The sequence below is a fragment of the Rhipicephalus sanguineus genome, chromosome 3 (genome assembly GCF_013339695.2).
Source record: "Rhipicephalus sanguineus isolate Rsan-2018 chromosome 3, BIME_Rsan_1.4, whole genome shotgun sequence".
Lineage (NCBI taxonomy): Eukaryota > Metazoa > Arthropoda > Arachnida > Ixodida > Ixodidae > Rhipicephalus > Rhipicephalus sanguineus.
This window is the reverse complement of record NC_051178.1, coordinates 140,703,979-140,718,743: the sequence shown is the minus strand read 5'-3', so window position 1 is coordinate 140,718,743 and position 14,765 is coordinate 140,703,979. Positions and strand designations below refer to the sequence as shown.

At 43.8% G+C, this 14,765-nt stretch overlaps 4 non-coding genes across 4 annotated transcripts; all 4 read left to right on the top strand.

Annotated features, from left to right (window-relative positions):
- Nucleotides 1-1,879: 1,879 nt before the first annotated feature.
- Trnap-ugg (transfer RNA proline (anticodon UGG)) lies at nt 1,880-1,951 on the top strand. Its single transcript has one exon. It is a non-coding gene; the product is annotated as a tRNA-Pro (tRNA).
- A 1,134-nt stretch (nt 1,952-3,085) lies between these two features.
- Trnap-ugg (transfer RNA proline (anticodon UGG)) lies at nt 3,086-3,157 on the top strand. The gene has a single exon. It is a non-coding gene; the product is annotated as a tRNA-Pro (tRNA).
- Nucleotides 3,158-6,882: 3,725 nt separating this feature from the next.
- Trnap-ugg (transfer RNA proline (anticodon UGG)) lies at nt 6,883-6,954 on the top strand. The gene has a single exon. It is a non-coding gene; the product is annotated as a tRNA-Pro (tRNA).
- A 2,001-nt stretch (nt 6,955-8,955) lies between these two features.
- Nucleotides 8,956-9,027, top strand: Trnap-ugg (transfer RNA proline (anticodon UGG)). The gene has a single exon. It is a non-coding gene; the product is annotated as a tRNA-Pro (tRNA).
- The last annotated feature ends 5,738 nt before the right edge of the window (nt 9,028-14,765 follow it).

Here is a 14,765-nt window from a genome sequence, read left to right as displayed (position 1 = left end):
ATGGCAGAGCAATCGTCCTCCAGAAATAAACGTCTACAGTCAGTAAGATTTCAGCAACTTCCGCAGGCCGTATCGGTGTTGTTTGCCGATCTCGCGACGCACAGCTTTAGTCCTCGCGAAGGCGTCCGTTGAGTCGGCGTAAAGCGAACAATCCCCGCCGACACTGTCTTCATAGTTCATGTCAATCAAAGTCCATCCAAATATGGCTTTGCTGTCCGCCGGCATATCCTTTAGGACGCTCTTGATCTGCGAATGAAACCGTGATAGCGCTTCTGCAGAAAAACTGCCGCCAAATTATCTCACGCGTATTGTTCGCACCTTATATGCTAAGGCGCGTATTTATACATGGTAGAAATTATTATCCGAATCCCAAATACATAGCAAGTGAAACGCTTATTTCTGTGGAACAATAATGGACACGATAAGCTTTACGTATGAGCTATCAAGCGACCCAGCCCTACAAGAGTGATGGCAGCGGCAGGGGGAAATGATAAGACTTATATGGCGATAAGGCATCGCTTTGTGTAGAAGTCTAACCGGTTCCATAAGGCAGCCTGCCAGTGTTACTAATATGTGGACTGATAAGCAGCTCGAAGCCGCGCTGAAGACAACGTAAAGCAAGGCGCTCAAGCGCGGTCACCCAAACGCCCTCGGCTTTGATTTTTAATGGAGCTATTATGTACGAAGTTTTTTTTTCTCGCAGCCGTTATGCCCAAGAGAACTGGCGCGCACTCTTCCCTCACTATTGGCGTTTGTTATGCAGCACGCATGCAAAACCGAAGTCTTTAGTTATACGAAGTACAGCAGGGGCAACGAGATTTATTTGTGCACAGTTCTCGACCTCTAATACATTTTTTCTCATATGCTGCGGAACCTCCGCAGTACAACTAAATGCCACATGCCACTGAAGGTATATGAAAAGAAAAAAAAAAGGGAATGAAAGAACATCCAGTTATACCTAACAGTGGACGGTGCAATATATAAGCGCTGCTAACCTGTTTTTATTTATTTATTTATTTATTTATTTATTTATTTATTTATTTATTTATTTATTTATTTATTTATTTATTTATTATTTATTATTTATTTTACAATACTGCTAGCCCCTAGGTTAGGGCCGTTGCAGGGTGGTATTGACATCAGTACAAACCAAAAGAACAATACAGTAGAAGAAAAAAAATCTCGAAAAAGACATCATTTGTAATACAAGAATGAAAGTACAAAGTACTAAGTGCATATCAAAGGAAGAAGAAAACACAATCATAAAGATAATTCACAAACTATTTTTCTATACTTTATTTTGTTCTCTGCGCTTGTCTTTGCAAGTTCTATGCACATAATACATAGCTTTCTAATCTAACTTAAGGAATCCAATTCCACGCGAGGACGTCCCACGTCTCACACATATGTAATCGCCACTCTATATACGGCTTGCACTGACGTCACTGAAACAGCCATTCTGGGGCACCATCATGGTGGGACGCAAGCTTTGTGATGTCACGTTAGTGTTATCAGTACATCGACATGCTTGTTCCTTCGTTATTCATGCATATAGACCCAATAACCTTCCAGCGACGTCGTCGTTACACTTAAGGAGGTTAATCGCCGCGTGATTATACTGCACTGATGTCATCCTAAGCCGCCACGTGCAAGCTATCGATATCCAGGATAATACGCCGCCCAAAATGTCAATCCCCGCTGAGGAAAGTCCTTTGTACACACATTTCTCGACGCACATTTGTTCCAACTCAGACACGCCGAAGGAAGCCGGCGCATCGCAGACGGCGGCAACCGGCTTTTGTTGCGCAAGCTCGGCGCGCGTAGTCAGTAGCTTCGAGATAAGAACAGCTGCGCTCGCTTAGAGGCGCGTACATGTACAGGCCCGTTGGTCTAGGGGTATGATTCTCGCTTTGGGTGCGAGAGGTCCCGGGTTCAAATCCCGGACGGGCCCTACATTTTTTTTTTACTGAAAAAGGTTGCCGCCAACAAATTGAAAACAAACACTTTTTACCACTTTTTACATAATAGGAGAGCAGAAGAGCGACACATTTTTTATATTTGAGAGAAACAAAATACTCCTGTTAAGTAATAGTCCATGCGAATTTTATATATATAGTTGTGTGTGTGTCGCACGTTTATTGTAACTATACAAATTACTGAGCTCTTCAGGAACATTAAGTTTAAGATACGTGCAGATAATGTTTGTCAATGCGTCTTGTTTGCAGCGATTGAAAGCCTCCTTTTGGAACATCAGGCGAATTTATTGGCAATATAGCGACACATCTACTTGTGATTCAAGAATGAAATATGACAGTTGTAAAGTTCCTTCTAGCAGCAACTTTTACAGTTTAAACACGCCTTTTGTGCCGGATGTACATGAATTTTGTGTTATACATATGTATCTGCTTTTGTGGTGCCCTTCTTCCTGATTCGACTATTTATTCATTAGCCACTAGAATGATACAACTAGCCCCTCAACATTGCTAATGCTTGTCGGTGGGCTGTTGGTTTGGTAGCACTGTAACGAAAAAACAGCGCAAGAATACAGGCACAGCACTCGTGTGTGTGCCCCTTCCGTGCCTGTCTTCTTGCGCTGCTTTTTCTTTACAATGGTAGCCTCTCAAAATGTACTTATACATCTTACCATTGAGTCGGCTTCCTTATTTATTGCCTTCCTTGTTACACCACACATCTGCTTGACCATATTTTCTACCTCGATTTTATTCTTTTTTCGCGCTTACAGCTAACGGCAGCTGGGATGGAGTACTGACAGTTTTTTTTAAAAGCTATATACGCTTTTAAGCTATAAGTGCTTGAAAACTTCACATTATGCTTCAACAACACGGCTGATAAGATTTCGCTTCTTTCTCACAGCCCTTGAGAACGTTAAGTCAATCATTGGCAAAACCAGTTACTGCTCCAGAGCATCGCTAGGAATGTGAAAAGACAGTCTCTTCCTGGGACCACGTGGCAAGGAATAACAATACTCTCCCCGTGTTCAAGAGGTAAAAAAAGAAGAAAATAAAGAACCTGTTCTTCTTATTCATTACTGCTTCCAGCGGAAGAAGGCACGCGCGTGACAGCAGGCTCGTTGGTCTAGGGGTATGATTCTCGCTTTGGGTGCGAGAGGTCCCGGGTTCAAATCCCGGACGGGCCCTACATTTTTTTTTATATTTTCACTGAGAAATGTTGCCGCCAACAATTAGCAAACAAACATTTTTTACATGACAAGAGGGCAGTAGAGAGACACATTTTTATATTTTAGAGAATCAGAATACTCCTGTTCATTGATCGTGCAAGCGAATTCTAATAAATGTGAGTAAACGTTACATAAGCGAAGACGTCACGGAAATAAATATGTATATATATATATATATATATATATATATATATATATATATATATATATATATATATATATATATATAATATATATATACTATATATTAATATATATGTGTGTGTGTGTGTGTGTGTGTGGTGTGTGTGTGTGTGTGTGTGTGTGTGCGCGCGCGCGCCGCACGCTTATTGTAACTATACAAATTACTGAGCTCTTCAGGAGCATTAAGTTTAAGATACGTGCAGATAATGCTTGTCAATGCGCCTTGTTTGCAGCGATGGAAAGCTTACTTTCGGAACATCAGGCGAATTTATGCGCAATATAGCGATACATCTACTGGTAATTCAAAAATGAAACATGACCGTTGTAATGTTCCTTCTACCGGCAGCTTTTAGAGTTTAAACACGCCTTTTGTGCCGGATATAGATGAATTTTCTGTTATACATATGTATCTTTTTTTGTGGTGCCCTTCTTCCTGATTCGACTATTTATTAATTAGCCACTAGAATGATGCAACTAGCCTCTCAACATTGCTAATGCTTGTCGGTGGGCTAGTTGGTTTGGTAGCATTCTAACGAAAAAGCAGCGCAAGAAGACAGGGACAGCACTCGTGTGTGTGCCCCTTCCGTGCCTGTTTTCTTGCACTGTTCTTTCTTTACAATGATAGCCTCTCGAAATGTACTTATACATCTTACCCTTGAGTCAGCTTCCCTATTTATTGCCTTCTTTGTTACTCCACACATCTGTGTGACCTTATTTTCTACCTCGATTTTATTCTTTTTTCGCACTTACAGCTAACGGCAGCTGGGGCGCAGTATACTGACAGCATAAGTGCTTGAAAACTTCATAATATGCTTCAACAACACGGCTGATAAGATTTCGATTCTTTCACGCAGCCCTTCAGACCGTTTAAGTAAATCATTGGCAAAACCAGTTACTGCGCAAGAGCATCGCTAGGAATACGAAAAGACCGTCTTTTAATGGGACCACGTGGCAAGGAATAACAATACTCTCCCCGTGTTCAAGAGGTAAAAAAAGAAGAAAACAAAGAACCTGTTCTTCTTAGTCAATACTGCTTCTATCGGAAGACGGCACGCTCGTGACAGCAGGCTCGTTGGTCTAGGGGTATGATTCTCGCTTTGGGTGCGAGAGGTCCATGGTTCAAATCCCGGACGGGCCCGACAATTTTTTTTCAGTCCTTTTTTCAAGCGCAGTTTTCAAAGGAGCGCTTGGTCGACTCGACTACCGAAGTGGCGCGGATAAATGAGTATATTTGTATGATTACTTGTGGCGGCTTTTAAGGAATACTGACACAAAAATCTAACATCTTGTTTTTTTTTTGTTTCTTTTTTCAATAAGTAGCTAACGACTTACTTGTCACTGTTGCAAACCTAGTTCGCTGGAGCACGCGGTGTTCAATTACTTGGAGACAGTTTTATAGCACCAAGTCGCAGTTTCGATTTCAAAGAGCGCCGAGTGAGGTGGGACCAAGAATGATTTTCATGCAAACATGGCTGGCTACGTGAGCACGCAAAACCGTGTTCACATGAGCACCGCGTTGGCAACTCTTTTCAACGAAGGCTTCCCGGGTGCTTGTAAATATGCGTGACCCTCCCCTCCCCCCTCCCCCCCCCCCGAAAAAAAAATGCAGCGCCGGGGCAAGGACATCAGCCTTTGTACTCCCGTGCAGGTCTGCCTTCTCTTTCCGTTGAAAAGGTGTGCTAGGAGAAAGCGCTCGCAAGGACCATGGCAGCCAACACAAACTCGTGACGCAGGTGGCGGTCGGTTGTTGATACGAAAACCAAAGGAGCGTTTTGCGTGCAGTGGCGCGACACGCACTTTAAAATTGAATCTAAATATGTTCTAGGCTATATTAGTCGTTGATAGTTGTCGATGATGCGTTTGTGTCCACGGAAACTTATCCCACAAGTTATTCCGCGTTCAAAATTTTGTGTCAGTACGTCACCGCTCGCTTGCGTTGAACTTGTGACGTGGCTCACTCGTGCTGAAAGCGGATACTTTCCGCTTTCAGTGGATACAGACCGTATTTGACACTATACATACATTTTTTTGTGAGAAGCGTGGCCTCCTTCTAAAGCGTAGGCTTGCTAGGTCGACGTCAAGGCCTGAAAGTTAAGGTTTTCTGTTTTACCGGAAGCGTTTACAGCAAACAACGGCGACCACGTTATGTAAACACTCACTGCAACCAGCCAGAAGCTCGGTAGGCGGTTACGCTTCAACCTATACACAAGCAGGTCTGGATCACGGGGTGGGAAGGTGCAGGCGCAAGGGAGAAGGAGCTCCGGGCCGAGAAACCGCCGTCGCCTCCCGCCACTGAAGAAGCCATCAACGATCGGTTTCGAACAAAAATTTTGTAGCGCTCCTCCTCCGGTAGCAATTACTTTGGAAACACATTCTTAAAATCCAACCATATCTCACATCCCATCCTTTAGACACCCCACAAGAGAGAGAGAAAAGAGAGAAGAATTTTCAAAAAAATCAAGCTGAGCCTAGCTTTTTAGTAAAGCTTCATTAATACTTATTTTAACGCGCACTGCCACTTTCTGAGCGCTAATCTGGTGCTGTTATCGGTTCTTGTGAGGGCATAAATACCTCTTAATAAATCATTACAAATATGGTGAGTGCATAATAGGTTCTACTTGAACTCTCGCCGAAAATTCTGCGCGTATTGAGCATCGAGTGGGGCCACTTGAATTCAGGGACTGGTGACATGTAGGCGAGTTAATCGAATTCAGGAGCATAAACTGAATGACGTATATGATGAACATAGTGCATAGTAAGCCATCACGATGCGCAACTGCATGAATGAAATGGAATACCACATTCCACAGGAGACTTCATTAAACTTCATTAACGACATATACGTTCGAGGTATGTCTGTCTTGTAATGTATTCGAAGCAGGCACACGTCTTGAGGTATATGTTGCTCAGTGTTGGTCAGCAGCGCGTTTTTTTTCTTCCTGCTTTGTTAAACATTGCATTGCAACACAAAACTTACCGTAGTTGTGACAGAGTTTAGAACTTAGTGGCGTCTGTTAAGGATTAAAATTGAACAGTATAAAGATGATGTATTTAAAAGAATTATGCCACTTAACGTTTTTTTTTTTTAAACATAAAGCTGCCTGCCCAACCGGCAACGTAATATTTCTCCATTGCAAAAAAAAAATAAATAGAAAAGACCCTTTAAAATCGCTTCGCCATTATTTTTTCTGGAGCAGCCACAAACATTTATCGCGATCAGCAGAGCTGCAGTTGAAAAGTTGCGCTGCAAGAACCTTCAAATTTAGGAAACAGCTATTCGGGCAGACACCAAAAGTAACGCAGGCTTAATCGCTTTCCGAACTTTCTTTGAAAGTACTCCGGCCGCTAATGCCGAGGCACGTTCTGAATGCTAATGGCGCGCGCAACTCCTTGCACATACACACCTGTTGAATAACAATAGGCGCAACAGGAATGATAAATACGATCTCCTAACGCAGCTGTTCTTTTCTGCTACGAAGACATGAGCTTCGAAGTATGGCGGCCCGTTGGTCTAGGGGTATGATTCTCGCTTTGGGTGCGAGAGGTCCCGGGTTCAAATCCCGGACGGGCCAAGCTGACCCAACTTTTTTTTTCTTTTTTTGTGAACTATCACTATATTGTGTGCATAAACGCTCGTGCACTTATACGCATGTGCACCTTAAATGACCCCAGCTGGTCCAACTTAATCCGGAGTCAGCCACAACGCAATGCCGCATAATGCGAACTCCACTTTTCTTTTCTTTCTTTCTTTTTTTTTTTGCGGTTTGCTATCTGAAAAGTAGACTGGCCAGCAACAACATAATTTTCTCGGAGGCATGCAATGTCTCGGAACTCCAAGGCTCCGGATGGTAAAATCAACATTAGCTGGTGCGGTATCTCTCATTCATATTAACGCAATAGCGTTAAAGAGCTAATTTCGCAGAAATTCCGGCGTCGGTGTCGGCGTCGTTGGTTGGGAGCGAAAAATCATCATCTTGTCCATGACCGAAATATCCTGAAAGATTCAAATAAACTAAATAATAAAAAATCTTAGGTTCGAGTGAGAAACGAACGCAGGCCATCTGCGTGGCAAGCAGGTGTTCCAGCACAGAGCCACACTACTGCTTGAAACTGCTTCGGGAAAAAAAAACATTATATGAATGTCATGTAGTGAAAAGCGTCTCCTTAAGGCGTGTAATATTGCGTGGCAAAGGCGTAGAATCGCGCCAGGCGTCAAAATATGTGAATTGCGCAACGAGTGGGTGCTTTAAAGGCCCGCCCATCACAAAGCTCTGAGACATATTTAATCATCATCAGCTGCAAAAGAATCAACAAAGTGAACAGCTGCGTAGGTTCGCGTGTTGCCTTGCAGACGCGTAGTGGGTACTTCGCTGATTCGCTAAAAGGAAGAATTTTGGCGTAGTGGGCACTTAACAACTGTACTTGCAGTAGGCAGGATAGTCTCAAACGGCCAATGTTACGCGCACAGTCGTTCGTTTCCTTATGGCATGGTTGAGGCATGCACCGAGAACCGAAGCTAGGCTGGCATTTGAGAAGGCGATGCACACGGGGCCTCATTACGCTATCGCGTTCTACTCTTGAAGGCGAAGCTCAAGCATCCTCCAAGTTTTTTTTCTTTTTTTTTTTTTGACGAGCACGCCAACAGCAACTATTCTTTCCACAAAGAGATGACCTTTCTATGCTAGCAAACTTCGCATCATTAAACAAATTAAATTAGAAAGGTTTTATCCATATCCCTTATGATCGTTATGTCATGATTGACATTCAAAGCGACGCAGATGAAGACAATATCTCGCAAAGATACAGGGAAAACGATGATCGATCCACTAGGAAACGTCAGCCTACAAGTGTTGGCAAATCAATTAACAGAAAAACGGCTTTTCTTTTTTAATTGCGATTTTACGGTTGTTTATCGATCCGTTTTGCTTCAAAGCAATTCGCTATTCGCCAGAACTTATTTTCCCAGCTATCCTAGACACTCACAAACTTCTTCAAACATCAGCTACTGCATCACGTGTTCGCAGTTACGAGAAAAGGTTGTCGGCAGTGACAGGACGGTTGTTGTTGTGGTGTTATGTATCAATTAATTCAAAATTTTCCTCAGGTAAAGGATGCGGTAAGAAGAAAGAAGTTCCACATAGTTTCAGCTTGAAGCCAATACGTCAAGCGTATAGGAAAAGGTTGGGCCTAAGCTAATGTATCCTTCAAGTGTTGGTAGCCTCTATTTATTCTCCAGCTACCATTGCATTCTAGGCAATTGTAAAAGCACTTCATTAATAATAGTGCTGCAAATTTGTATGCACTTTTACCAATCATTAACGTAAGCATGCAGACACAGCGTAAAGCTCGTTCTTGATACTGTTTCTCGGCGTGTTTCTAAAGCTCCAATGAGATGAATAAAAAACACAACCTGCCAGCCGCGGCGCGCTATGAATGCAAAGAGGCTTTCGTTCTCCGCCATCGTAGCGACACAGAATGACAATGGCGGTCAAAAAAAAAGGAAAGAGAAAACATTAACGCCTCACAAGCAGGTGTTTCTTATGCTTCAAAGGCTAGCATTGGTTTTCCACATCGGCCCGTTGGTCTAGGGGTATGATTCTCGCTTTGGGTGCGAGAGGTCCCGGGTTCAAATCCCGGACGGGCCCGAAAATTTTTTTTTAAATGTGAGACACTAGATTACGCTGCTTTTTTCCCCCTTCTGCTTACTTGAAGAGCTATATTGAGGTGTCGGCGCTCTAGCGAAAGACACGCTTCCCGGAAATGGGAGTCATGTTTGGGTCATGCCCAGTGTTGTTGTATGTGAACTAAAAATGTTTGTAAATAAAATAAAAAAGAAAAGAAAATTGCTGCGATATGTAACGCTGCCCCTTTCCGTTTTTCATTTTCTTTAGTAAAGGTTGGGAAAAGCAAGCATGTAACATAAATGACAGTAACCAGCGACGTGGAGGGCAATATTTTCAGGGAGGTCAAGGGGGGGGGGGTGGAGGGAAGGAGGGTGTCCAACCAACCTTGATGTATGTGTGTGCGTGTGTTTCTATTTCTATGTGTGCGTGTATGTAGTGTATATATACGTATACAAAATGAAAAGTTTCAGCGAGGGGGGGCGCGGATTTGAACACCCTGCTATGCCAAGGGCAGCAACATCTTTTTATCTCGACCTTGCGCCAATCTATTAGCTGTCACCACCTTTGACGTCCATAGGTCTTATCTGCGGACGCTGTCGTGTACGGGGTCTCCTCCCAGTCGCTGTTACTCATCAGCTCGACAATGGAAACTCCACGACCACTTTCATGTTCCTTAACGATCTCAGCCTCGTTAACGGTCACTGGACCAGCGCACAATGGTGTGACTACGCCTTTGGAGAAGAATAGCGACCCAGGGTTTTGAAAAAAAAAAATGAAGAAAAAAAAAACCAAATGGGTGAAGGAACTAGGTTGTATGCGAACGTAGTGACACCTTTGTTATAAAGTAACACTACACAGAGTATACGCAGTTTTGAGCACGCTGTACACAATTTATAAGCTAGCTTTCGGGAATTTTTTACTTATACAACTCCTCAGCAGTGTTGACGCTGAGGCTTTATAACCCCTTTGACTACGCGTGCCAACTACAAGAACTTGTTTGTAAACAGTCCTGTTATCCATTCTGAAAAGACAGGGCGTGCAAACAAGGAAAGAAGAAAGAAGTCAGGACACCACAAACGCCGACTAACAACTGAATAGACGCACAACGGCGTAAAATAAAGAAGGCACGAAAACTTATCTGCGCATGCTCATGCGATAGGCGCAGATAAGTTTTCACAGATAAATTTTCGTGCCTTATTTATTTTCCGCCGTTGTGCGTCTATTCAGTTGTTAGTCGGCGTTTGTGGTGTCCTGACTTTTCTTCTGTCCGTGTTTGCACGTCCTGTCTTTTTAGAATGAATACTTACCAACTAGCTCAGCTCTCTGGTATTCCAGTCTTGTTAGTTCTATAGGATGGGGATAGGACATGAAAAAAAAAAAAAATGAAGAAAGCGAAAAAAGTTCGTCCGGGGCATGCATAAATACCGAAATGAAAAAAAAAAAAGCTAAGTCGTTCTTATCATATTTAGGTGAGTCATCCTTAAGCGTATTTACCTAAGCTATTGTATTTAGCTAAGCATCCTTAAGCGCATACGCATTTGTATGCGCCGTTTTTTAATAACCGACGCTCTCTCAATTTTGAGCTTGTCGGCGACCAGCCGTTTCTGATATGGAACTCTGATCTTTTAACGAGGTCGCTTGTCATTTCACGTCGACACATTTCATTGTTTCACGCATGATCATCGTTGTTGTCCGTAGAAATATACGCCCAGTGCGCGCCGCCGGAAGCGCCATAGGCGGCAAACTCAATCATTGCTCTCGGGAAAGCAAGACGGCCGCCATGGTTTCCTACGTCGTTGTACGTGTGTTTCCGCGTTGTTCACGTTTCCGTAGTGAAATAAGCAACGTTCGTCGTATGTGTGGTGGCCGAAACTTCAAGGGATGTCGAATAACAATTGCTGTGGAGTGGAGTGCTCAAACACCTACAAAAACGCGCGCCGGAACACGGTTTTACTCACCGCAAGGCCTCCTGAGCAAGAGCGACGGAAGCAATGGATCGCCGCTGTTCGTTGGCAAAAACGAGCCGCTTCGTCATTGTGCGGGTTAACACGTCGCTTCTTGTTATAATGCTTTCGTTCTGTCATATCGGTGCTCGCTGGATGCACTCGATCATGTTGACACTGGTAGACGACCAAAGTTATCAGCCTGAGCATGCGTTGGTTCGGTTCGACCACCGTGCAGGGCACTTCGCTCAAACGTTTCATATTTCAGAAGTGTTGTAGTTCGGGCGAGTTGGTCATCCATGAACTCAGCTTGTAAGCGCGGTACATTTACCGCGCTATTACAAGCTAAGTTCTATATTTATTATTTACAGAAACAGAAATGCAGCAATGGTTGACTTCAGAAAGAACAAGAAGTGATTGAGACGTCACCTTTGTAAACAAAACAAAGCGGATGTTCACCACGAGCTGCACCTCATAGCTGGATCTTGTTACGCTGGTCTGCGCGACGCACCTTTGATATTCACCGGCATGACGATTCACTCCACGCGGACGTTCGTTCTCCTCCGCAGTCGGTCATCACATGTCTTCTCGGCGACCCTCTTCAAAACTTGTCTCTGTCATCTCTTGATACTTAACTCACAGCACTAGATCATCAAACAACACGTCTTCTGCGGTCGAGCGAACGATGCTATCACTTGAACGACATAACTTCTTCGCCGACTAACTCCTCACTGACTGACTGCCCCCGCGCGCTTGCTGCGCTTGCATTGCCTGTATCGGCTCGCGCCTGGGTCAGGGTTGCCAGGTCGAAAAGACAAAAAATAGCCAAGAAATCGGAAAAACTAGCCAGAAAGTAGCCAACTTGAGCCAAGGGCAGTAAAAGTAGCCAAAAGTAGCCACACGTGTGTGAAAACGACTGCGACCTTGTTATTCAAATGATTAAATTCAGTAGCCTTTTGGTGGAAACGTAAAGAAGTACATCAGAAGCCCTTCAGAATTATAATTTCTGAGAATAAAGCATAAATTGTTGACTTTAGCAATCATTTCGTACCGGATGATGAAGTTTCTTGCGCTGTTGCAGAAATGACGTCCTCTTCGCGCGACTTGCGTGATTTTTCTTGAAAGGGCTACAAGTACCACCAACAATAAAAATTAGTGCTGCATAAGTGTGCACAAAGTCAGTTCCCGTGATTGAAGCATAATTGTACTCACTTCGGCAATCGTTTCTCGCGTGATGACGAAGTTCGAGTAATTAATATTCTCGCGTCGCAGTCCGCCCCTAATTCTTGGAAACGACACAAGCAGTTCGTCAGATATCCGATTTCTAATGTCGACAAGTGCATAGCACCTTGGATGCGGAGCGCTTTCGTTGTCCTGTTCACTTTCAATTAGTTTAAAGTCGCGTTCAGGAATAGGTGGTCTGCGAAATGAGACGCCATGCAACAGTTTTCTCCAAAGTCCCAGCCATTTATGTATAAGACTTTTCTTCTGTATAATGCGAGCGCCAAATTCAATTTCGGGAACTTGTAACACGCCTTGATACCATGTTTTGACACCGCATACTCGAACGCCAGCGCCTGTGACGTCGCAAGCTATTGATAATTTGGTTCAAATTGAGGCAACAAGAAACTAGCCAAAAAGTAGCCAAGCAGCCAACACACTTTTTCTGCCGCCACCGGGCTAAAAAAGTAGCCAAATTGGCGCAAAGTAGCCAAACCTGGCAACCCTGGCCTGGGTTCGGCCAGGTGCGTATGATTCGTCTGTGCGTAGCACAGCGAAAGCTAGGGAAAGGGCGAGATTCTCTCACCGATTCGTCTGCGGAATCAGACGGCGCCGCTGGCTCGGCTTTGCTTTCTCGAATATCCCGATCTTTCGCGTTCGTTGGCTTTCGCGGAGAGGGTAAGAGGCGCGCGGGCGCGCTCCCGGTGCGTTTTTATACTTGTTTTTTCGATGCGCGCGCTCTGTCGCGCACGAACCGTCGGCGCCAGGAAGTCGGCGACATGCGCTTAGTTAAGCGCTCGTACGTGACAAACATCATGCACAAGTCCACTTTCGTAGAGGCCCGCGCCTTTCCTGCAGCTGCCAGTGCAGAATAGTTTGTCTGGCACCCGCACGAAGGGGAAATAGCAGCCGCGAACTTCATTCATCTCCTCACAGCAAAGCTGTGCAAAGCGCTGTCGTCTGCTCGGCTTCCCGCACGTACTGTCGGCGGCGCCCGCTAGGTGGCTATCAGTGGCGCCTCTATAGGCGGTGCACAAGGCGTATAAGTGTTGCGCTGCTAAGCACGTGGATGAAGGGCCGATTCCCGGCATGGAGGAAGGAAAAAGTTAGGAGGGGGCATTGCACAATACAATAGAAAGAAAGAAAAATAGCAGGTCAGGCACGCACACGCCATGCTCCGCTTGCCCCCCATTTTCTCAATCGGGGAAGGATCCTAATTTTTTTGTATACATTCTATTAATTTCGCATCTTTATCTTTCCTCCAACAGCTGCTCAAGCACGCTCTCCGATCGCTCAAATGCGATGAAACTCTAGCACGCACAGTGCCACGTCACGAAAAATTAAGAGATGTCTCCCTTTATTTCTGATAATAGAATAAAGTTGTAAAATAAAGCAGCCACATGTTTTTCAAGTCAGGAACATAGTAAATATGGTAAGTGTGAATTTATCAGTAATTTGAATGTTCATATATCCTTAACTGAAATTTCACTCCAGTGTGTCAAAAACGATAGCGCGGACATTACGTGAGCTTTTCTGCCATATATTACAATTTATAGGTGTTCAAGTGGGCGTATATAGAACAGAAATTTAAGTTTGGTTTTGTTGTGGATTTTAACAATTTAAGTCAACACTCAACGTCATCGCGTTCTGTGGCCTGGGCCTGTGAAATGTAACAATTGCCTGTGAGCACATGTGCGTGTGCCTATGAGACAATTCCTTCTCCATACTGTCAGAATGTTGCGGGCATGACAACTATGGTTGATATCACAATGAGCGTTGCTTAATAATGTCACCATCTCACAAATGTTCTTTCAGCATTTTCCCTGACAAGACGACTATACACATTTGCCCATTAATACTTCTTCCAACCTTTTTTCTCTCCTAAAATGTTGCTAAGATTTAGCGAATGGTTGATTTCACCGTGCTCCCTTTCCATACAGAGACCGCAAGGTAAGTCATTTGATAAGAGACAGACTGTTGTTAAGTACACCTTACTATGCCTTTTATACAACATCGTGGGGCCGTCAGAACCACTCTCAAGTGGCAATTTGCAATGTTTCAACCCTTCATTAATTGCTCTTGCTGTGTTATCTCGAAAGGGTTTGGTACACTGCATTACAATCCACTAGTCCCACGTTAGTCACATTTTTCTACTTGTATACGGTTAGCGGTTTCAAATGCTTGTGGCACTTTGCACTATTTGACATCGTCGTGTTAGTGACTTCTATAGCCCTATGACTTTGCATCATCACAATCAGTACGCTATTGTTCTTGTATTCTGCTTATGTTTACAAATTCATTTTAATGTACCTGTTTGTATTTATTGATAAACTGAATTGTATATTGATAGCCATATATATAGAAGCTACGCAGTTATTGTTTACCCACATGTGCAACCAATTTCCTACCCAACTGCACCTAAAGCTGATCACACGAGACTCGCTTGCTAGATTGGACCGATAGCTAGCCACGCAGGCTAATGGCCTAAATATATCTTAATATTTATCTGTGTTCATCGATGAACTTTTTCATTGACACCTTAACGATGCTGCGACTGCTAAGCCCGCAAAAACAGTGGCAGGTAACGATACACAC